The sequence below is a fragment of the Oryctolagus cuniculus genome, chromosome 13 (assembly GCF_051225735.1).
Source record: "Oryctolagus cuniculus isolate XC-2025 breed Fujian yellow rabbit chromosome 13, ASM5122573v1, whole genome shotgun sequence".
Classification (NCBI taxonomy): domain Eukaryota; kingdom Metazoa; phylum Chordata; class Mammalia; order Lagomorpha; family Leporidae; genus Oryctolagus; species Oryctolagus cuniculus.
In genome coordinates this window covers 19,202,027-19,226,005 of record NC_142879.1, presented here as the reverse complement: position 1 = coordinate 19,226,005, position 23,979 = coordinate 19,202,027, and the positions used below count along the sequence as shown (strand labels likewise).

At 56.5% G+C, this 23,979-nt stretch overlaps 1 long non-coding RNA gene across 1 annotated transcript; it reads right to left on the bottom strand.

Annotated features, from left to right (window-relative positions):
* Positions 1-4,615: 4,615 nt before the first annotated feature.
* LOC149122501 (uncharacterized) lies at positions 4,616-5,168 on the bottom strand. Its single transcript, XR_016218834.1, has 2 exons — positions 5,032-5,168; positions 4,616-4,850 (listed from the first exon to the last, which is right to left on the bottom strand). It is a non-coding gene; the product is annotated as an uncharacterized LOC149122501 (long non-coding RNA).
* Between the last annotated feature and the right edge of the window lie 18,811 nt (positions 5,169-23,979).

Here is a 23,979-nt window from a genome sequence, read left to right as displayed (position 1 = left end):
CTGCAGACAGCGGAGTCTGGGCCATCAACGTGTCCACGTCCCGCAGGTGTCGCAGGGCCATGGAGACCGAGGCTGAGGCGCCAGGGTCTCCTGCTCAGTGCCTCTGCAGCTTTTCCCCGGGAGGGCATCACAATCCACCCCAGACGCGGGGCTCACACAGCAGAACTGTGTTCTCTCGCTGTTCTGGCGAGCACCAGTCAGAAATCAACGGGCTGGTGGGGGCATCCCCTGTGCGGGCTTGGCGGGGGAGGGGGCGCTCCATGCCTTCTCCCAGCATCCCTGGCGTTCCGCCGTTTGCAGGTGCATCTGTCCCGTCTCTGCTGCCGTCTTCACACAGCATTCTCCTCTTTTTTATTTTTTATTTTATTTTTTTACAGGCAGAGTGGACAGTGAGAGAGAGAAAGGTCTTCCTTTTGCCGTTGGTTCACCCTCCAATGGCCGCTGCAGCCGGCACGCTGTGGCCGACGCACTGCGCTGATCCAAAGGCAGGAGCCAGGAGCCAGGTGCTTCTCCTGGTCTCCCATGGGGTGCAGGGCCCAAGGACTTGGGCCATCCTCCACTGCACTCCCTGGCCACAGCAGAGAGCTGGCCTGGAAGAAGGGCAACCAGGACAGAATCCGGTGCCCCGACCGGGACAAGAACCTGGTGTGCCGGTGCCACTAGGCGGAGGATTAGCCAAGTGAGCCGCGGCACCGGCTTCCTCTTCTTCTAAGTCATCGTCTTTGGGGCCCTAGGTCCAGGAAGGTTTCTTCTTGAGATCCCTAATTACGCCAGCAAAGATCTTTGTATTTCCAAACAAGACAGTAGTTAGCAGGAGACACCATCGGGCCCCTCCATACCTTGGTCCCACACTCACACTAGGCTCTGCAGGGGCGGGGGCAGATCCTGAGGGTCCAGGCCCCCTCCCACCTCCTTGTTACCCAGAGCATCCTCAGAAGTTGCAAAGCCAGGACTATTGGACCCCGGGCCCAGGGTTGTCAAGATCCGTCCTTCTATGCCTTAAAGAGAGGCTGATGTCCAGAATGTCCCCTCAGGAAATAAAGCCGCCCTGCACGGCTTTCAGCCAGTCTTCAGCCGACCTGAACGCATCCTGCAGCTGCTCCCTCCACATCGCTGGTCTGTCCTCGAGGTTCACGGGGAGCCAGCTCTCTCACCCCGAAATGCACAGATTTCCAGTTTTCTCTGCTGTTAGTGAGTGCGCCCCCCTCTGGCCCCTCTCCCCAGGGTCGGTACCAAGCTGAGCTCTGCTCTGTCCTGGCCTCAAGCACTCCCCTTGGCCACGCCACCTACTCTGCACTGTGGCTCTCCAGTGAAAGAGGAAGCCCAGGGTGTTACAAGCTCCAGGCAGCAAGGCCATCAGTCACCGCAGGGCTCCGGAGCCAGCGAGCATCTCTGTGACAAATTGCTCTCGCTCCTGCGGGAAATAGTGCCTGCAGAGGGAGGGAGAGGGCCGGTTTAGCTGGGAACCCCCGCTGGGCTCATCGCCTGCATTGTGAGGTTTCCCGCAGACCCTCAGTGGATGAAGCGCAGAGGGTTCTGTAATCTGGGGGTTGGGCAGATCTCATCACAGCCTGCTGTTTTTTATTTAAAGGTTTATTTATTTAAAGGGAGAGAGAGAGAGTGCTTCCATCCACTGGTTCACTTCCCAAATATCCACAACAACCAGGGATACACAGGACCCAAACCAGGAGCCTGGAACTCCACGGGTGGGGACCCAAGTGCTGAGTCACCATCTGCTGCCTCCCGGGGTGCACATGGGCAGGGAGCTGGGTCAGGAGCATGCAGCAGCCAGGACCGGAACCAGGCGCTTCCATGCGGGATGCACGCAGGAGCCCCAGCTGGTGAATCTCTAGGCTCACCAGGGTTGCAGAGCCTGCCCAGCACAGAGCAAGGACGGGTGAGAACAGAGCAGGCAGGCACGGGGCCTGGGGAGCAGGAAGTGGAGGGTGAGGGCCCGAGGGGTACACCCCAGACCAGAGCCTGAGCTGGGGAGAGGACCCGGACCCCGGCTGCTCTGTGCCCCTTCCGGAGACATTACTTTCTCCTCTGCGCAAACACACACGCTGCCACTATTCTGTGCCAGGCTCTGTGCTGTGTTACCCATCATCTGATTGCATCCTGACCACACCCCCGAGAGGGGAAGGAAATTGTTCCACTTCCAGACTGGGGAGCTGAAGCTCAGAGAAGCTGAGTCGTTTGCTCAGGATGCTGGAGGCTGGAATGGGGCTCTACCTCGTCCCTCCTCCAGGTCACAGTGAGTTCTCCCAAGCAGGTGCAGGGCGGCCCCGAACCCAGGAACTCTGGAGCTGGGAGGCACAGAGACCACAGGTAGGGGCAGGCGCCTCGGCCCTGGTGTGGGGCTGGGTTTGCTGCTGCAGAAGAGGGGGCTCCCAGTGGCTGGCACTTGGCACCCACATGTAGAGGGGGAGGGAGTCTAAGTCTCAGGGGTTAGAACCACACAGGCATGGGAAATGTGGTTCTGGCAGGGAGAGATGTGGTTGGAGCAACTGGGTCAGGGCCCCCTCTCCTCCTGGGGCTGCCTGCCTCGACCCTCTCCCAGAAGGGAAAGACCCCCTCTTTCTTTTTAAAAGACATTTTGTTTATAAAAGGTAGGGTGACAGAGAGAGAGGGAGAGATCTTCCATCCACTGGTTCACTCCCCAAATGACTCCAGCAGCTAGGTCTGGGCCTGGCTTAAGCCAGGAGCCAGGAGCTTCTTCCAGGTCTCCTACATGGGTGCAGGGGCCCAAGTACTTGGGCCATCTGCTGCTGCTTTCCCAGGAGCATAAGCAGGGAGCTGGATTGGAAGTGGAGCAGCCGGGACTCAAATCGGCACTCACATAGGATTCTGGCATTGCAGGTGGCAGCTTTAATCCCCTGTGCCACAACACAAGCCCCAAATAAATATACTTTTTTGACAGGAAGAGTTAGACAGAGAGAGACAGAGAGAAAGGTCTTCCTTCTGTTGGTTCACCCTCCAAATGGTCACTACGGCCGGCACTGCGCTGATCCGAAGCCAGGAGCCAGGTGCTTCTCCTGGTCTCCCATGGGGTGCAGGGCCCAAGCACTTGGGCCATCCTCCACTGCACTCCCGGGCCACAGCAGAGAGCTGGACTGGAAGAGGAGCAACCGGGACAGAACCGGCGCCCCAACTGGGACTAGAACCTGGTGTGCCGGCGCCGCAGGCGGAGGATTAGCCTAGTGAGCCGCGGCGCCGGCCCCAAATAAATATTTTTTCAATTTCACAGAAAAACAGTACTCAGAGACAATTTTATTTTGGTGCCCCTCCCCCCAAAAAAGAATCCACGCACAGATCCCCCTACACATTCTCTGTGCGCTTTTAGAAGACCCCCCCGCCCAGCTCCTCCACAGCTCGAGCCTCACAGAACAGTGTATAAACAGACCACGTGATGCGCTCCTGACCCACTCGAGTGCAAATTGTGGAGAGCAAGGTGGACCGTGGTTTAATCACCATGGTCAAGTTCAGAATCCGGCACTCTCCACCCGTGGGTCCAAAGTATGGCATCCCCGGCCTTCTCAGTACCGCAAAGCGTGAGCTGGGAGCTGCGGAACTCGCTGTAGGACCCTGGACAGGGCAAATTCCCCTCTGAGCCTCAGCTCCCGTCTGTACAACGGGAGAGCTTAGTGGCCACCTACTCCCAGCTCAGACTCAGCAAGATGATGAACAGGCACCATGCACCTGTCACCCACTCCTGGGGCCTGCAGGAGGGGGCGATGGGGTTGGGCTGGGCACTGGGAGAGGCACCGCTCGCCCCTCCCCCCGCTCCCTCCCTTATCCCCCATCACCTGTGCAGTTCGGATTTGCTCGTTTCTAAAATGTCCATCACCCAAGACAGAGTCCCACACAGGGGTTAGGGCTTTCTTGGGCAGGTTCGGGATATCAGTCAAGACGAGAGGGAGACCAAAGGAAGCAGTATCTGGGACAACAACTGGAACTCAAGAGATGCATTGCTCTGAGCAACCGGGTTGGAGGACAAAAGATACAGAGCGTGGGCTCCACCCTAGCCCCGCGTCGCCCACCCAGAGACACCTGTTCAGGAGGGGCTAAAGTGGTCAAGGGGAGAGAGTGGTGATGAAACTCAGATACCCCACACAAACCAGCGGGATCCAGAGGCTAGGGCAGGACAGGGTGGGCTTCCAATCAGGATGGAAGAAAATCATTGCCAGGAGGGGCCAGGGAGTAAAACCCACCCCAGACGAGGGCAGCACACTCTGGGAAATGGAGGGGGGGCTGCCTGAGCACACCAGGGCTGGCGTCTGAGAAACCTGTGGGTGCAGCCCTGAGAGATGGGGGGCTAATTAGGACTGCAGGCTGCAGGTGCACCTGCTCTGGCTCCTGGACCCAGGAGGAAGCCTCCAGCCCCTGGAGCTGCCTCACATCACCTCTGCCACGGTCAGTTGGCCAAAGCAGTCACTGACCAGCCCAGATCCGTGGGCAGTGGCCATAGTTTCTTTTTGATGGACAGATTGTCAAACAACTCCTTTTTTTTTTTTTTTTTTAAAGATTCACTTATTTCTTTGAAAGGCAGAGTTATACAGAGGACAATTTGGACCTTTCTCCTCTGTGAGCTTTTTTTGGAAAGTTCTTGAACAAATTTATTTTTTTTAAAAGGTTTTGTTTATTTATCTGAGAGGTAGAGTTACAGACAGTGAGAGGGAGAGGCAGAGAGAGGTCTTCCATCACTGGTTCACTCCCCAGATGACCGCAATGGCTGGAGCTGTGCCGATCCAAAGCCAGGAGCCAGGAGCTTCTTCTAGGTCTCCCACACAGCTGCAGGGGCCCAAGCACTTGGTCCATCTTCCACTGCCCTCCCAGGCCACAGCAGAGAGCTGGATTGCAAGAGGGGCAGCCGGGACTAGAACCGGTGCCCATATGGGATGCCGGCGCCACAGGTGGAGGATTAACCTAGTGCGTCAAGGAGCCTGCCCCAACAAGTTTATTTTTAATTATTTGAAGGAGAAAGAGAGAGAGGGAGAGAGAGAGAGAGCGAGTGCACAAGCTTCCACCCACTGGTTCACTCTTCAAATGCCCGAAACCACCAGGGCAGGGCCAGGCCAAAGCCAGGAGCTGGGAACTCCATCTGGATCTCCCACGTGGGTGGCAGGGGCCATCACTTGCTGCCGCATTGGGTGTGCATTAGCAGGAAGCTGTATTGGAAGTAGAGGCGAGACTCGATTCTAGGCTCTGATAGGGAATGCAGGTGGCCCCAGCAGCGGGGCCGGCCCCGGGGGCTTCATCACCAATAATCCCGTCCCCTCCTCTCCCTGCGGGTACTGTGACTTCCGCCAGGAGGGGAGACACAGCTCTTCGCGAAGCGTTCCAGCCACAGCTGCTGAAGCTCTCACAAACAGGGCTCAGCTTCCTCCTTGCTCCCCGCCACGACTTCCAGGCTCAGCACAAAGCAGAACATAATTGAAACGAAATTATTTCATTAAAGTCTCGGGATTCCAGTGGAGGCTGAGTTAGTCAGAGTCCGAGCCCTCGCAGACTGCGAAGCTCGCTCCAGCACGCAGTGGGTGTCAGCCCACGGAAGCCAGGACAGCAGGCTGCTTGAGGGCAGGCGCTAATCCTATCAATCTGTGTGCTCAGAGCCCCGTGCACACGCAGCGAGTGTTCCATGCAGTCGTGAGTAGATAATGAACACAGGAGTGAATGAACGCTGGCGCACTTAGCGTGGATGTGAAATGAGTGCCGAAAGCCAGCTGCTCCCCGTTTAGACTCCCTGGACTCCACATGAGTCGCGTGGAAGTCTGTGCAGGTCCTCAGGGACCAGGAACGAAGATTCTTCTTTAAACATCTTGGCCATCTGGCCATCTGCTGCTCCCGGCGTCACCGCGCCCTGGAACTCCAGGGCATTCTAACTGACCTAGCACCTGACACACAGCCCGTCCTGAGCCCCGCGCACCTTGAACTCAGCACCTAGGAGGAGCTGTTTGTTTTTTTTTTTTTTTTTTTTTTTTCCCTAACTCCCCAGGCCCCAGCCTTTCCAGACTGCAGCCTGCAATTTTTGGTGCGTGCCTTTGCAAGCTCAGCCTCCTACCTCGTCTTTCCAGATCACTGTCGGAGTGGGCCCACCCTTCCCCAAGGCAGTCATCGGTGTGGAATGGGCACCGGCCCAGGAACCAACCAGGGGATCCCCAAGCAGATGTCACAGTCCAGCCCAAACCCCGCCTCCTTCAAAGAACTCGTCCTGACCCACCCACACAGAGCTGATGTCTGCTCCACTGAGCGCTGGGCGGGTCTCAGGAGTCCTTCCCCGGCCCGGCCACGTGTCAGGGTCTGCCCTCTGCTAGTGTGTCCTGACCTCTCCTGTCCCCCCTGCTGGGTCTCAGTTTTTAGACTGGGCTGCCTCAGACTCCCTGCCACACCCCTTCATCACAGCACTTGTGCTATTTTGTCTTTGTCTTCACAGCATCGATCTTTTAAGGAATACGCCTTCGTCTACACGATTCGAGTGGGGCTGTGAATCACGGCACCCCACGCCAGGGGGGCCCATGGCCTCAGAGATGGCTGCAGGCACGGGCACCCAGCCTCAGCAGAACCAGCGGCCGTGCACAGGGACAGAAGCGGCAAGGAGGCCCTGAGTTGGGGTTCCTTGGGGCCTTCTCTCCACGTTGGAAGAGAATGAAGAAGCCGAGGCAGAGCCAGAGCTGGCGTGGTGGGATGCTTGCTGGGTGCTGCACCCTGTCCCGGGCGCATCGTGTGGGTGATCTCATTCACTCCTCGCGAGAACACTCTGGGCTGATCCTACTGCTGGAGGAAACAGCAACTCCCTCAACATCACCCACCCAGCCAGGCGCCAGAGCCAGGCTTTGAACCTGGGCTGTGGGGCTCCAAAACCGTCACGCGGAGCTGCCTTCCGTATGAGCCGAGACGGACATCAGCGGGGGAGAGAGGGATTCACTCGGCGATGAGCAAGTGCAGGAGAGAGCTGCCAGCCCCACTCGCACTCCTGGACGGAGCTGGGCCCGGAGCCGGCTGACTCATGCGCTTTGTAGTTAAATAAGCCAGTGTGTTCCCTTTTTGGCCTAAAAGAGTTTGCAGATCAGTCAGTCGCGAGCCCCATGGGTTTACCGCAGAAGATGGGTCTCGGAGGACACAGCCGCCTCTAGGGATGCTTCCTGGGGCTACCCTTGAACTTGAACCTACTGCTTGACCTCCAGCGACTTGGCCTCTCAGGGCTCAGGTGTGCACACTGAACGCTCTGCTACTCCCGTTGAAGTGCTCAGTAGCTGTGAGCTGGCTTCTCCTCCCCCTCCCGGGCAGAGAGCTGTGCAGTAAGCATTTGGTGGATTGAATTAAATCCTCAAGAGGCTGCAGGATGTTGGCCATGCCTGAGAGCAGCCGAGGCTAAGACGTCTCTGAGGGAGGGAGCCTGTGGGGTCCTTACGGGCTCCACTCGACCAGTAAAAATAGATGGCCCCTTCTCTTGGTGCCTGCCTCCCAGGGCTCCGGCGGTCCCAAGTGGAGAAACAGCATCCGCCCTAAGCACGAGGGGCCTGGACCCCACGCCTCCCTCCTCCCTCCGCACAGGCTCCCTCCAAGACCACTGCTCGACAGCTCCTACTGACTCACCTCTGCACTTTTCTCAGACCTGCCCTCTCCTCCTCACCCCTACTGGCGGTGCCTGTGCTGCGCGCTCTCTCTCTCTCTCTCTGGCCTCCTGCCAGTGCCCCTGGGATGTGGCCAGAAGCCCCTGTGGGAAAAGTGACCCAACCGCTCTTCCAGGGCCTCCAGGGTAACGGAGGAACCCTGGCCAACACTTCCTGCTTGTCTCCCCCTCGTGGTGGCCGCCCTGGTGTTGTCTCTGCTGCCTGAATGCCCCAGGGCCACCTCCCTCCCTCTCTCCCTCCCCTCCCTCCCCTCCCTCCCTCCCTCCCTCCCTCCCTCCCAGGGGCTCTTACTCATTCCTGAAGACTCTGCTCTGCTTGCATCTTTTTTCCTCCTGGAAACGTTGACCGAGTCCCGTCCCCCTCCGCCCCCTGTCCCTGGGCCCAGCGCGCCTCCTCTGCGTTGTCACGGAGCCCGCGCTCCGTCCTATTGCTTCACCTGCTGCACCTGTTTGGCCACTTGGAGGCCCAGGGGAGTCTCATTCTTGTTTGTAACCCTGCACCCAGCACAGCGCCCGGCACCCACTCGGCTCCCACCTGCACACTGAAAGCTTCTGCAGAGTCTGGAAAGGAGAAGGGCGGAGGCTACATTTTTCTCGAGGATTAAACTCTGATCCTCACTGATACATTTCTCCGGTCTGATTTCCTTCACCCCAGACTGGGGCCAACACGACAGCAGCTCGAGGGCGTCAGCGACGGGGAGGGAGGGGGCAGTCCCGCTCCTCCACTCCTCCTGGCACAGGAAAAGGGAAGCAGGGTGTTCCCCGGGGGATCCTGGGAGGCTGTAGGATTGTGCCATTGTGTAATGCTGCACACAGCTTCACATGCAAGATACATGAAGAGGTAACCTTCGACTACCTTAAAATAGCCCCCATCTCACTTGGAAAAGGGATGGAGTCATTTCATTACATCTAAATAGAGGCTGAGACTCTGTACCGATGCATAACTTAGGCAAATACATGCAAATCCCTGGCAGAGTGGGGGACCCGGTGATCCCATCCCTGAGTTATGTAAATCTCATAAACCTCAGGCCTCTGGGCTCCTCCTCCTTCTCCCACTGACCTTGAGCAACAGGACTCCTAAGAGCCAGGGGGCCAGTGCATCCGCTGTGGGGGCTGCGGGGCTGCCGCAGGGGCAGGCGGAGGTGGGACCCGGGGTCACGCTGGGCCGGCTTCCGCTGCTCTGCCCGGCGTGCTCGGCGTGCAAGCCTCTGTCAGTCTCGTTTCCCCTCTCAAATCTGCTTCCCATTAAGAAGAAGCGCTCTCCCCTCTGCCTTTCTTCCTGCCTGGCTCCATGCACCCGTGCCTGGCTCAGCTCTGAGGACCGGGCTGTGCCTGCTCTTGCTTCAAGCACCCGCTAATTCAAACCAAAGGAGGCCATGGAGCCGCCCCTCCCCCCGTGGAAAATTCGGCCTCAGCCTGTCCTTGTGACTGGAAAAAGCAGGGTCAGCTCATCGAAGCGGAACAGGCTTGGTCGTGAGCTCCGCTGTGCAGAGAAGGGTCAGGAGGGCGTGGCAGGTGACAGGGCCAGGGTCCCAGCTGGGCCCAGCCAGGAGGGAAGCCCGAGGGGAAATGGCCTGTTTCCTTGGAAGATGCTGGGGCCTCTCCTGCCCCCGACTGTGGGTGGGAGGTGGAGGCGAGGGAGAGCCGGTATCCGAGAGGGCCCTCTTGGGCCAGCTGCTGGAGGCGCCACTTACTTGCTTAAAAGGCAGAGTGACAGAGAGAGCGAGAGAGACACAGAGAAAGAGATCTTCCATCTACCGGTACACGCCCCAGATGGCTGCAACTGCTAGGAGTTGTCCAGGCCGAACCCAGGAGCCTGGAACTCCGTCCAGGTCCTCCACGCGGGAGGCAGGGGCCCAAGTCCTTGAGCCATCATCTGCTTCCTCCCAGGGTGCATCTGCAGGAAGCTGGATCAGAAGCAGAGGAGCCAGAACTCGACCTGGCGCTTTGAGATGGGATGCCTAACCTACTGCCCAACACCCACCCACCTCTAGTTTATGTCTTGAGAGAGGGAGCTCCGGAAGTGTTCTGGGCATTATGAGTTTTAGTAACGAATCTCTTTGTGCACCCTCGCACCTGACGGCGAGATGCCTGGTTGTCATGACACCACCAGGGCAACACCAGCAGGGGAGCCGGCTTAGTGACTGCCCGGGCCTCCTGCCAGGCAGCTGTCCTTCCCACGGTCCGCGCACCACGGGGCAAGGCCGGTGGAGCGCCAGCCCCTCGGTGTGGACGTGCAGGCGCCATGAGCACACCTCTGCTGCCTGTGCCTCCGCCAGCCCCCCGCCTTCTTGTTCTGCTCCCCGCATCTTGCTTTCCCTTCAGGGAAGCGCCACGGCCTCTTCCCAGGGACCAGGGGCTGCCCTCTCCCCTGCGTCTCTCTTGGGAGCTCAGAACTGTGGCCCAGGCAATGAGGTGGAAAAGCAGTGAGGACCGAGTTGTCCTGACCTGTGAACTCTCACTACTCTGCATTTGAGCAGGGTCTGCCCAGTTAGGGAGTGAGAGTGAACTCGAGGTGAAATGTCACTCTTACTTGTATACTCACCCCTACACTCAATTGAGACTACACTCAATACTCACCCCTGTGGAGGTGCGAGAAGACTGTGGCTGACGGGTGGGGGATGGCAGGCACGGGCGTGAAGGGCACGCGTGTTCTGGGGCCCTGTCCCTGGCAGGTGTGGTTGCTCCCATCTCCCTTCCATTTTGGGCATTCCCCTGTCCCCAGAGCGGCGACCACACTGCGTGAGAGCTGGTGTTGTTCACGCTCTCCAGTAACTTCGTGTTTGCGTAAGTTAGCCCGAGTCAGTTTCTGAGGTCAACAACGGAAGAATCTAAATGGAAAACATCAGCCCTTTTCCCCCCCTGGGGCACTCCCAGGAGCCAGACTCGCCCCCTTTTCTTAAAGTGTCCCAGGAGTAGGGTTGCCCAGGGTAGCCAATAACCCCCCAGCAAATGGGTAATTGCTTGGTTCGAGTGTGTCCCATGCAGTTTTGGGCACCCCGTGTGTATTTGGCAGCCCTTCTGGGGAGGAGGGTGATGGAGCTTTTCCTGGGGTGAGCTCAGGGCGCAGGACCAGACGCTGTGCCCGAAGCCAGGCACCTGACCCAAGATGGCTGCGAAGATGGTCCCTTGGAAGAAAGAAAGAAGAATTTTTTTTTTTTGACAGGCAGAGTGGACAGTGAGAGAGAGAGACAGAGAGAAAGGTCTTCCTTTGCTGTTGGTTCACCCACCAATGGCCGCCGCAGCTGGTGCACCTCGCTGATCCGATGGCAGGAGCCAGGTACTTCTCCTGGTCTCCCATGGGGTGCAGGGCCCAAGCACTTGGGCCATCCTCCACTGCACTCCCGGGCCACAGCAGAGAGCTGGCCTGGAAGAGGGGCAACTGGGACAGAATCCGGCGCCCCAACCGGGACTAGAACCCGGTGTGCCAGCGCCGCAAGGCGGAGGATTAGCCTAGTGAACCGTGGCGCCGGCTAGAAAGAAAGAATTTAGGCCATGGGTGTTTGGAACACTAAGCTCAGGGACTGGGGACTGGGAGCAGCCTCGATCTCCAGCACAGGGAAGAGAGGAAGGAGCTGGCTGTGCAGGCAGAGGCAGCAGGAAGAGAGGGAGTCTACACTGACAGCGCTCTGACCCCCGGGCCCACTTACTCTTGAGGTCACCTTGCCTGTGCCGTGTTTGCATCAAGTATGCTTTCTTAGATCCCATGAACTGTAAAGAACTACTCTGCCCAGGGTTTGAAAACAAATTAATGCAAGTTGCCACTCTTACGTCATTGTATCAGAGTCAGCTGTCAGGATTGTCATCTTCCCGGGACGTAGGAGCAGAGTCGGACTCGCCTCGGCCTCCCCAGCCCTTCACCCAGCGACTGGCGCACAGCAGGAGTGCACTCGTGTCTTAAATAAATTAATGAATGATTTCACAGGCCTGAGATCAGCAGTGGAATGCATGTCCAACTGTATTAATGTCTTTAAAATCATTTATTTAAAAGGGAGAGAGACAGAAAGAGAGAGAGAGAGACTCTTCTACCTGCCAGCTCACTCCCCAACTGCCCCAACAGCCAGGACTGAGCCAGGCTGAAGCCAGGAGCCTGGAACTGCACCAGGCCTCCCAGGTAGGAGGCAGGGACCCAAGCACTGAGCCATCACCTGTGCCTTCCAGGTGCAGATTAGCAGGAAGCTGGACGGGATTTGGAGCTGAGACCTGAACCCAGGAGCTCTAGCAGGGGATGCCGGCGTCTTAACTGCTGTGCCACTGCCCACCCTGCTTTAATCTCTTGAGAGCAACTCGCTGAACACCAGGAAGCTTTTCCTCTGTTGCTGGAAACTTAGCGCCTCCCCGATCCTGCAGCTGGGCTGAATGGGAGGCAAGGCCGCGGCTGGGTTTATGTGCTCGCCCAGAAAGGAAAGTTATGAAGTTTTCCTGGGTGATACCACGGTTGCTAAAACAATCTGACTTCAAAAGCAAGCCTGCTGCGGGGGTGGGGAAGGTGTTTAGCCCCAGGGAGTGAGACCGCTGCATCCCACATCCCAGGGCCTGGGTTCACTTCTGTAGGTTCCCGCTCCAACTCTAGCATCCTGCTAATGGAGACCCCGAGAGCAAGAGATCACTCAAGTGATTGGGTCCTTGGCTCCTGGCTCTGGCCCCAGCCCAGCCTCAGCCATTGCATGCATTTGGGGAGTGAACCGACAGATGGCAGCTCTCTATCCGTCCCCCTCTCTTTGTCTTTGTGCCTTTGGGTGGGGGAGGGGAGCTAGGCCCCTCACACGCTGCACTTGTTTGCAGCAAGTGCAGTGGGTCCTCCGGAGGAGGCGATGGGCAGATGGCCCTGGCTTTCCTTGTCCATGCCAGGTCAGCTCCTGGAGGACAGCAGGGACGAATGGCGGGGTACAGCCAGGCATGCTCAGGGTGGCGCTGTCAACCACGAGAGCTCTGGGCAGCCAAGGCGCAGGCGTCCACTGTACTGGACGTCCTGCCTGGGCTCTGGCCCTCCAAGCCCCATTTGCCTGGCTCCGTCAACCCCAAAGCCTGGAACAGAGTTGCCAGCAGTTCCAGTCTCAGGCTGCACCAGATGTGGGGGCCCCCAGAAGCACAGCACCCCCAGACCTCCGGGCAAGATGAATCAACTTCTGGCTACAGTGCCAACCAGTCTGGAAGGAAGGGCCAGCCAGTTCCCCAGCGTCCCTGGAGAGCAGTGGCCCTGCATCCCAGACCAGGCAGAACGTCTGTCCCCCTCCGCACCATCACCCCTAAATTGTTAGTGTCAACCATTGGAGGCAAAGGAGGGTTTCGGGGCAGGGAGACTATGAGCACTGTTTATGATGCTGTTTCTGCAGGCTGGTTTGCCTATCCAGACGGACAGCCCAACATTCAGTGTGGAGAGAGCAGACACAGGCAGCACGGCGGGGTCTGTGCGTCGGGCTGAGCAGCGCTCACCTTCCCGAGGCTTCGCGCCGCGCCTCGCCTGTTCTGTCCTCCCCCCCACGGTGCTCTAATCGCGTTTCTGCACCTGCTGGTTTCCGTTCCCTCTGCTCGTCCCGTTTGCCTGCTGATTTCTGCAGTAACGGTGAAGAAAGTCTCTCCCCGCCTGGCAATTCTGATAGCGCCACAGACGGCCAGGAAGTTGGTGCCTGCAGCATTGCTGCCTCCCGGCTGTCCTAGTCCTACGTGGAAGGCCTCGTCTTGGTTCTTGGAAGGATAACCCACTGGCCTAAATAACATCACTTCCCCATGACTAACGCTGTCTCAGCTGCTCTGCTAACTGCTTCTGAGATACTATCTCGGGCAGAACGCCTTACAATCCTGTTAGAAGGCATTATTACTCCCATTCCATGGACGAAGACAGCAAGTCCTTCTCTAATTAGATAACTGCACTGATGTCACATAGCGGGTGGGTGGCGGAGCCGGGGCTTCGCCCAGAGCCTTCCCGACTCCAGAGTCGCAGTGAGTTTGTACGATGGGTTCACTTCCCTGGCCCACTCCCCCAAACTGTCCCTGTCGCCCTCTTTCTCTTTGAGGCGTTTCAAACTCGCATTCTCCAGCGCTTGAGACACAGAGAGCGGCCTTGGGCTGCCCAGATGCTCGCCGGGTCCGGGCCTGGGCTGGCTGAAGCTGGGAACACACTCCAGGCCTCCTCCGTGGGTGGCAGGAACCCAGCCACTTGAGCCATGGTGACTGCCCCCCAGGGTCTGCATTAGCAGCAGCTGGAATAGAGAGCAGGAACCGGGTTTTGAACCCAGGTCCCGTGGTGTGCTGTGGAGGTATCTTACCCTACATTTTAACCAGTGTATGCGGCTGGTTTGCTCTGGGGAACAGGCACCATGGCTTTTGGCACATTTGGCGCTGAGTGCTGTGGAGAGCTGTCCTGTGGTGTCCTGAGCTAGGACAGAGGCCTCTCAACACACCACCGAGCGTGGGCCTCGCCCTGGAGCCTGTTGAACCGCAGGTGCCCTGCCCCACCCATCCCAGCCACTCATTCAGACCGTGGGCCAGCATTTCAATAAGCCCCGCAGGGTTGCGAGGCCAGAGATCTGGGGCACACAGCTCCCTGGGAGAAGGATCCTACTCAGTCTCCTGGCGACCTCGGGTCACAGGGTCACCCCGCCATCCAGGCGTTCTCCACTCCCCCCACGACAAAACTGGGCCCTGTTGGCGAATGTCAGGGTTGTGCTCTGTAGAGAGAGGAAATCCGGAGAATCAGGACAACTCAAAAAGAACTACAGGAAATTCTCCTCGATGGAAACATTCGAGTCGTTTGCCACCGTGCCCCCGTCCCCAGCAGAGACTCTTGGTTGGCACAGGGGGTTTTCAAAGCCAGACAAAGCTCCTGGGCATCCACGGGGAGTCCTTCGGGAAGGCCAGCAGCCCTGGACGTAGTGGCCTCTGCAGTAGCTTCTCATCCCGATAGCCAAGTGCCCAAGATAAGCAGCTTATGAAGGAGGGCTTATTTGGCTCCTGGTTTTGGAGGTTCACAGTCCAAGATCAGGCGGGCTCCAGGGGTCTGACCAGCTGGTGAGGCTGGGGGCGGATCACGTGTGAAGGGACCCTCCTCTGTCTTCTGTGTCCTTGTGAAGCCGCTGTGATCTGGTCACTGGGCTCCATGGTAACCGCCTCATCCTATCCAATCACTTCCGGAAGTCACCTCCTTCAGACACCAGCCACTGGATGGCTTCTGCCCTTCATTTATTAACACGAATCCATTAACCCATGATGGAAGGCTTTGGGGCCCAAGGCTCTAGCACACAGGTCTTTGGGGAACTCCCAAACCACAGCAGCTTCACAGGGAGGCCTTTGCCCGGGTGCTCCACGGAGGACGGGGAGGGCTTTGGCCTTGCAGGTTCCCTGGCCTTCCGGATGTGTGGTTCACCTGCTCCGTCCTGCCCAGGCTGCCCTCCCCCCCTGTGTCTCCTCTCATGGCCCCAACAGGAGGCTGGTGGGACCCGGAATCCCTGGGCCCTTGTTATTGCTTTTTTTTTTTTTTTTAAGAATTATTTTTATTTATTTGAAAGAGTTACCGAGAGAGGTAGAGCCAGAGCCAGAACCGGGGGGGGCGGGGGGGGGGAGAGAGAGAAGCATCTTCCATTCTGCTGGTTCACTCCCCAAATGGCCACAAGGGTTGGAGCTGGGCTGATCCAAAGCCAGGAGCCAGGAGCTTCTTCCAGATCTCCCACTTGGGTGCAGGGGCCCAAGGACTTGGGCCATCTTCTGCTGCTTTCCCAGGCCACAGCAGAGAGCTGGATCGGAAGTGGAGCAACCAGGACTGGGATGCTGGCACTGCAAGCTGGGGCTTTAACCCGCTGCGCCACAGCACCGGGCCTATCATTTCGTTTTGAAGCCGGCATGGCTAAAGCAGTCCCTTGACTCATGCTGGGCTGGTTACAGGATTCCTCCAGGATTCTGAAAGGAGGCGGCTCAAAGCCCTTAAATTGTCTGCAGCCAGGAGGTTATGGGAATCCAGGTCTGAGGCAGCTACATTTGGTTTTCGAAGCAAATGGAACAGAAACACACTACTGGGGAGGAGGCCTGGGAGGGGCCTGGAGAAGGCGCCAGTCCAGTGCTTTCTGAGTATGGCTGTGTTTCCTGTTCTTGGTTTCATGAAACACCTCCATGTCTCCATAAAGCCTTCTTTGGACTAAAGTGAGCTCGGATGGCTTTTATTCCCTGCAGTGAACAAGTTCCCCTCGCTACTGCGCTTCCCAAGTGTTCGTGCTGCAGCTGGGAAATGCTAGTGCGTGCACGGCTCACCTGTAAGGTGGACAAAGCGCACCTGTGTCCTTTGCCCCTTCCCGCCCCGCCCCACCATGACCCCGCATCTGGGGAGTTTCACTCTCCCGAGACACACAGTAGTGGAAGGAGGAGGGTTTGAGAGATCGGCGGATAGAAGGCACGGAATGACCTGGGGAGCCGAGGTGGGAAGGCGGTGTGAAGATTTCCTCTTTCCAGAACGGGCGACCAACGGCCTTTAGGATGGAGTCATTCTCAGTGGCTCGGAACCTGGACACCATCTGGTTCACTAGGTTAAGCTCTGGGGCACAGTGCAGCTGCAGAGCGCTAGACGGACCGGCGGTGCTGGTTCTTTCTTGCAGCTTTGCACGGAGTTTAGCAAGAAAGGGACAAGCTCCAGGCTAGGCTGCGCGGTGGAAAGCACACAGGACAATTATGTGTTTAATCCCTCTCTGGAACGCCCTTCGCTCTGCCAGCATCAAGGCTCGGGGCTGTGAGAGGCTGTATCGAGAAGTTGTTAATTCATCTTGCCAAAGTGCAACAGTTGAATGCTCCGCTGTGCGCTCTCTGTGGCTCAAGTTAATGTGCTTTGATCAGGAAAGAGAGGAGCTCTGACAACCAGAAAGGTGCATAACAGAGAAGTGGGAAACCCAGGGCCCTCCAGAGAGCTCCTCGCTGCGTACCCTGCACACAAATGTCAGAGGCGTCCCACCACGAAATGCATTCTCTGTCGGGACAAGTATGTGAGGAAGTCTGGGTGACAAGCTGGAGCCAAGAGGAGAAAGGGGGCCCAGCCTCTCCCCCACCCCCAGTCAAGCGGGAGGAAACAGCAGGTGGATTGGGCATAGCCCAACTCCGCTCTTGCAGAAGTGGTCACCCCACGGTTTCTAGACAGCCAGCAGGGGATCGCTCACAGCCAATAGAAGTCCTCAGAACAGATGACAGACAGCTCCACGGGTTCTGATGGAAAGAACACATTTCTGAGCTCCCCTCAAATGAGCGCGGCCGGGAGTCTGACCTCTCTGGCAGCTGCCAGGTTCCAGGTGGAGGTGGATGGCTCCGTTTGCTCGCTGCCAATGCCAAGTACAACACCCGCCTTCCCAGTGCGGGGGAGGAGAAATGCAAGAAGAGCCAAGAAATAGTTTCAGAGACAGCGGACACAGGCCGCAGACGACAGAGGGTCTCAGCGTGCACTGCGAGTTTCAGGAATACGTGGTGCGGCGCTGTCTTAGGAAATACATCGGTACAACAGGATTCAGATGTGAACTTCACAATACGGTAAAGTGAGATTTACAACTCACACCACGTCCAAGGACAAAATTCCAGGTGAATCCAAGCTCTACTCACAAGGGAAAACCCATCAATACCAAAGTAATGTAAGAACACGGCATTGCAACGAGAAAGTTTTTAAAAAGTAAACCATAAATGCCAGGAGATAAGATTATCAGATTGCACAGGATGGAAATGTTAAGCCACTTTTTGAAGACAGACACGATAGACAGAATGAAAAGACAACGTAGTAGACCCAGGAAAACACAGCACCTGAAGAGAGGATGGGTCCCCACCAGTTGTATGTAAAGTTTCCACAAATTAATAAGAAAAACAATGTAATTGCTTAAAACAACAACACTTGCTAGCATTCAACTCAACTGTCCATGTGACGGCAAGCCACCAGGAGCCAGTCCTGCCCCAGCCCGCCCCCACCTGCCCCAGCCCACCCCTGCCAGCCCCCGTCTGTCCCCCGCTCACCCCCGCCTGCCCCAGTCCCGCCCCAGCTCCCCAGCCTGACGCTTTTCCTCTGGTCCCTGCCCAGGACTTCTGCACGTCCCCTGTGGGTGGCAGGGACCCGACCACGTGAGCCACCACCCACTGCGCCCCAGAGTCTGCATCAGCAGGAACCTGGAGTCAGGGTCTGGGCCAGGACTTGAGCCCAGAGACTCCAAATTGGGTGCAGGCACTTTAACCACTAGGCCAAGAGCCCACCCCAGAGCTCCCATTCCCTTTGAAGGCAATTTTTAACAGAATGCAAACAACTTGGAAACGCATCCACCAGCAAATTAAAACAAGACTGATTTACTATTTTCTGCTCATCACTTTGGCTAAAATTAAAATGCAAAATAATATATCATGCAGGCCTTTTGGAAATGGACACGCACATATATCCTTGATGGGAGTAGGTGTCTGAATCTGAGCTGCTTTGCTGGAAGGCGCAGTGGGGTATCTATTCCTGCTTAATTCAGCTTCCAGGAGCTAGTCCTGTAGAACAATGTAGGCAAGTAGGGTCACAGGTAGGGTATGGGTACAAGGACGATTCCCTTGGCCATGTGTAATAACAGAAAACCCAAGCAAAGCTACAACATTCCCTAATCTTCCCTTGAACAGGGTTCCATTGATTAAGTTTGCACTCAATACATCGCACCCGATTTGTTTTGATTGGAGTCTAAGGTGTTTCCTAACTCTTCAGTCACGCTCTCCAGACAAGATCTCGGTTTATCCCCATATCCATGGAGCACGAGTTTCACTCTTTTTTTAACTTTCAGTGGGCAAGCTCGCTTTCTAGCACCCATCTGTGTGCAATTAGGAAGCTGGTGAAATGCACATGATTTCAACGCATTGTTCACTTTTAGCCCAAAGAGTGGCTGCTTTTACGGAAGAGTCTTGGTTGAATGTGGAGTCAGAGGAACCCTGGGTGGAAGGAGCGAAGTGGAGGCCATGGAAAAAGGGACCAGGGACAGCAGGTGACTGGGAAGTGCCTGACACCACAGAACGTGGTGGATCACAGCCTTGGGTGATGTCTGGGGTTCCAAGCTGCGGGCTGTTGCTGGCACCCAGTGAGCAGAGGACAAGGGTGCCACTGACCATCATCCTACACAGGCACAACCCACGATGCCCATGGTCCCGAAGTCGGCTCTGTCCAGGAAGCGTAAGATGCTCAAGGAGGGGCTGCCCCCGGTGCTTGTGCACCTCTGCCTCCTCAGCAGAGCTGTGCTTACGCGCGAGGCTGGACCCCTTGCAGTGTCCTCACTGCGGTGATTCTGTAGCTTAGTCACAGAGATCGGAGTTTCTCCGTCTTGGAACTGACCCAATCAATGAGATAGGAATGCAGAGTTAGAGAGTTCTTTCTTTCTTTTTAAAGATTTATTTATTCATTTGAAAGTCAGAGTTACACAGAGAGAGAAGGAGAGGGGGAGAGAGAGAGAGAGAGAGAGAGAGAGAGAGAGAGAGAGGTCTTCCATCTGCTGGTTCACTCCTCAATTGGCTGCAATGGCTGGAGCTGGGCTGATCCAAAGCCAGGAGCCAGGAGCTTCTCCTGGGTCTCCCACATGGGTGCAGGGGCCCAAGCACTTGAGCCATCTGCTGCTGCTTTCCCAGGCCATTGCAGAGAGCTGGATTGGAAGTGGAGCAGCCGGGACTTGAACTGGTGCTACAGGCTTCACCCGCTATGCCACAGCGCCAGCCCCAAGAGTTATTTCAGTGACAGCTAACGATGTGGCAATGACTGGCTGTGACCTCACAAACCTCTCCTCTAACTCCTGGGCACAGAGCTGGACTACATGTCCCAGAACCCTTTGCAATGTATGGGACCCCACGCCCGTCCGGAAAGGTGGCGCGTCACTTCCAGGCTGAGGCCCAGTAAGAAGTGGGTGTGCCTTCAACATCCTCTCTCCCTCTCTTCCCTTCCAACTGCAGGCTTCCAAAAGCAGTAACCTGGGAAGCCACAAGTGGGAGATTTCTGGGCCCAGCCAGAAGCAGCCTGCTTCCTGAGTCACGCCTGGAGGAGAGCCACTCCCCACCGGGAGCAGCTATTCTGGCCTTTCTGTGAGCCGTAGCTGCTTCCTCAACTCCTCTTAGAAGCAGGAGAGGGCCTCACAAGGTTTGTGGAAAATTAAAATTAAAGGATGTTGATTATGGAGATAAAAATATTGAAATCCATAGTTTTTTCATGATACTCATTTTCCATGAATTTATCAGACCCCTTCTACTTGTAAAAATGAGTTGCTTGGGGCCGGCGCTGTGGCATAGCAGGTAAAGCTACCACCTGCAGTGCCGGCATCCCGTACGGGCGCTGGTTCAAGTCCCGGCTGCTCCACTTCTGATCCAGCTGCCTGCTGATGTGCCTGGGAAAGCCCGAGTGCTTGGGCCTTGTACTTGTGAAAGAGGCCCAGAAGAAGCTCCTGGCTTTGGATGGGCCCAGCCATTGGTGGCCATTTGGGGAGTGAACTGGTGAATGGAAGATCTCTCTCGCTCTCTCTCTCTAACTCTGCCTTTCAAATAAATAAGTAAATCTTAAAAAAAAAAAAAAAGAGCAAGTTGCTCAAAATTTGGTGCAGGAGAGAACTGCTAAGATATTGGGAACAGAGCTGTAAACAACCATAAGAATTTCACACAGGCTCAGCTCTGTGAATTCGGGGTTCAGTTCCAGGACGCTGCAACAAAGCGAGGATCGTAATAACGTGAGTCCCACAGGCATTTCGGCTCCCCAACGCTAAGGAAGTTGTTATGTTTGCATTCTACTGTATTCTACTAGTTATGCGACAGCCTCATTTCTAAAAAAAAAAAAAAATGCATACCTTGATTAAAAAACACTTTATTTCTAAAAGCACAAACCTTCCTCTGAGCTGTAACCTTTGTGCTGGTGGAGGATCCGGCCCCAGCGCTGTCGGCGGCTGAGTGACCAGGGCGCGGCTGGGGTGGCAATTTCTGAAAGCAGACCACAGGGCGGCGGGCCGCATTGGCAGGCTCTGCCTCTCCCCAGAGGGCTCCCTGCCCCGGGCCGTGCAGCTCGGTGGCACTCACGGGGCCCACAGAGGAGCTTCTTTCAAAACAGGGGTCTGTCCCCTCCCCCACAGCCCGGCCACTGCGCTGTCGGCGAAGGTGGGAGAAAGTTCTAAATCCCTCGCTGGCACTGCAGCGACGCGCAGGGCGGGCGGCCCCTCGGGACACCACTCTGCTCATCCCTGAGGCAGCCCCTGGTGTTACAGGTGCACCACGGGGTTGCAGCAGGGCAGGGCGGGCCCCTCTGCGGGCTCCGCTTCTCAGCCCCCCTCCCCCGCGGCCCCCGCCTCCACTGCGGTCTGAGAGTCAGCTGTGGGGGCTGGAATCAACTCCTCCAAACGCTGGCCAGGGTCCTGTGTGGACCTCCTCCCGGCATCTCCAGTCCCGAGTGGTGGCGCCCTCCCAGAGGGCTCAGCTCACTTGGCCCAGACCCTTCAGCAGCGGTCGCCCCAGGAGATGCGTCTCTAGCAAGACTCCGGGTGGGGTGGGGGGCACCATTGTCCTGAGCCCTGGGCTGCTGGGGCGTCAGCAGGGGGCACGCGGCCTTGGTCTCCTCGCCCATCTCCATCCCGGCTCCTGCGTGACCAGGTGCAAGGCACAGTCCTATTGTGAAAGGAATCTTTTTCTTTTCTTTTTTTTTTCCATCTGAGCAGTTGGTCTCAAGAGTGGGCTTAAAATATTCAGCAAACCGTGTTGTAAACAGATGCACAGTTATCCAGGCTTTGTTGTTCCATTTATAGAGCACAGAGTAGGTTTAGTGTAACTCTTGGGGGCCCTAGGATTTCTGAATGGTGAATGAGCTCACCCACCACACCAGGCCCTAATGAGAGGCGGCCTGAGTGTGGAAGCCTTGAAGCCAGGCCCTGACTTCTCCTCTGCAGCTATGGCCGCGCTACCCGCATCCTCCAGCAGGAGGTGCTGTTGCACGCACACTGCAAATCCGCTGCCTTCATTGGCGATTCTGGATCACTGGCTGCAGCGTCTACACCCGCAGCTGCTGCCTCACCTTGCACTCCTGTGTTGTGGCGTCGGCTTCTGTCCTTAAACTTCACGAACCAACCTCTGTCAGCTTCAGACTTCGTGTGCCGCTTCCTCCACTCTCAGCTCTCATGGGATCGCAGAGCTAGGGTCCTGCTCTGGACTGGGCTTGGAGATTTAAAGGAATGTTGTGGCTGGTTTGATCTGTCCACACCACTAACACTTTCTCCACACCAGCAGTAGGCTGTTCCCTTTCTTATCATCCATGTGTTCACTGGAGCAGCACTTTTAATTTCCTTCAAGAACTTGCCTTTTGCCTTCAGAACTTAGTGAACTTAGTTGATGAGAGTGGTCTGGCTTTTGGCCTCTCTGGGTTTGTTTTTGTTTTTGTGTTTGCATTTTGCAAGGCAGAGTTTCAGAGAGAGAGAGAGGGAGAGAAAGAGAGAGAGAGGGAGAAGAAGAGGGAGGGGGGGAGAGAGAGAGAGAGAGAGAGAGAGAATTCTTCCACCCACTGGTTCACTCTTCATATTGCCACAATAGGGGCCAGTGTTGTGGCATAGTGGGTGAAGCCACCGCCTGAAGTGCTGGCATCCCTTATGGGTGTGGGTTGGAGACCTGGCTGCTCCTCTTCCAATCCAGCTCTCTGCTATGGCCTAGGAAAGCAGTAGAAGATGGCCCAAGTCCTTGGGCCCCTGCAGCTGCGTGAGAGACCTAGAGGAGGCTCCTGGCTCCTGGCTTCAGATCAGCACAGCTCCTGCCGTTGTGGCCAGTTGGGGAGTGAACCAGTGGATGGAAGACCCCTCCCCCGTGTGTGTGTGTGTGTGCCTCTCCTTCTCTCTGTGTAACTCTGACTTTCAAAGTAAATAGATATATTTTTTAAAAAATTGCCACAACAGCCAGGGCTGGGCCTGGCCAAGGACAGGAACCAGGCACTTCATCTAGTTCTCTCACATGAGTGCAGAGGTCCCAGGACATGGTCCACGCCAGCATCCCATCTTGGCTGCTCCACTTCTGATCTCACCCCCTGCTAATATGCCTGGGAAAGCAGTGGAAGATGGTCCAAATACTTGGGCTTCTGTCACCCGCATGCGAGACCTGGACAAAAATTCCTGGCTTTGGCCTGATCCAGCCCCACCCCCTGCGGCCATGTGGGGAATGAACCAGCGGATAGGAGATCTCTCTCTCCCTCTCTTTCTGTAACTGCCTTAAAATAAATACTTTTTTTTAAAATGTGTTTGTTTGAAAGTCAGAGTTACACATAGAGAGAAGGAAAGACAGAGAGAGAGAGAGAGAGAGAGAGGTCTTCCGTCTGCTGGTTCACTCCCCAATTGGCCTCAATGGTCAGTTGTGCCGATCAGAAGCAAGGAGCTTCTTCCAGGTCTCCCACGTGGGTGCAGGCGCCCAAGGACGTGGGCCATCTTCCACTGCTTTCCCAGGCCACAGCAGAGAGCTGGATCGGAAATGGAGCAGCCGGGACTTGAACCGACATCCACATGGGATGCCGACACTACAGGCGGCGGCTTTACCCGCTACACTGCAGCGCCGGCCCCTAAATAAATACTTTTAAAAGCAAAACGAGGAAGAGCGTGTGGGAGGTGGCGTGGTGAGTGAGCCCTTACGGGGGAGAAGCTTGTCCCCTCCTTCTGCCAAATGAGCACTCGGGGAGAAGCTTCCGGGTAGGCAGCGGCCACCGAGCCCTCACCAGACGCTGGAGCTACTGACGGCCGCACCTTGGACTCCCCAGCTCCAAACCGTGAGCAGTGCACTTCCACTTCCATCTCAGAGTGGTGGGGTTCTAGTCCCGCCCCTGCTTTCAACCACATCAGCCCCTAACGAGAGGTGGCCTGAGCCTTGGAAGCCTTGAAGCCAGGCCCTGACTTCTCCTCTGCAGCTATGGCCGCGCTACCCGCATCCTCCAGCAGGAGGTGCTGTTGCACGTATGCTGCAAATCCGCTGCAGAAGATGGTCCAAGTGCTTGGGCCCCTGCCACACCTTGTGATCCTTTCGGGAGTAAACCAGTGAGTGGAAGCCCTCTGCCTCTCTCTCTCCCCACCCCCCCCCCCCCATAATGCTGCCCTTCAAATAAATAACCAGATAAATCTTTTAAAAACCTTAAAAATAAAACTTTATTTACCTTTACTCAAATAAAAGGCAGAGTTAGAGACGGGGGTGGGGGGTGGATTTTCTATCCACCTTTTCTCCAAATGACTACAACTGCCAGGGCTGGGCCAGGCCAAGCTAGGAGCCAGGAACCCATCCGGATCTCCCACGTGGGTGGCAGGGACCCAAGTACTTGAGTGTCATCTATTGGCCGTAAAGTTGTTCACTAGCAGGAAGCTGGGATCAGAAGCGGAGCCAGGACTTGAACC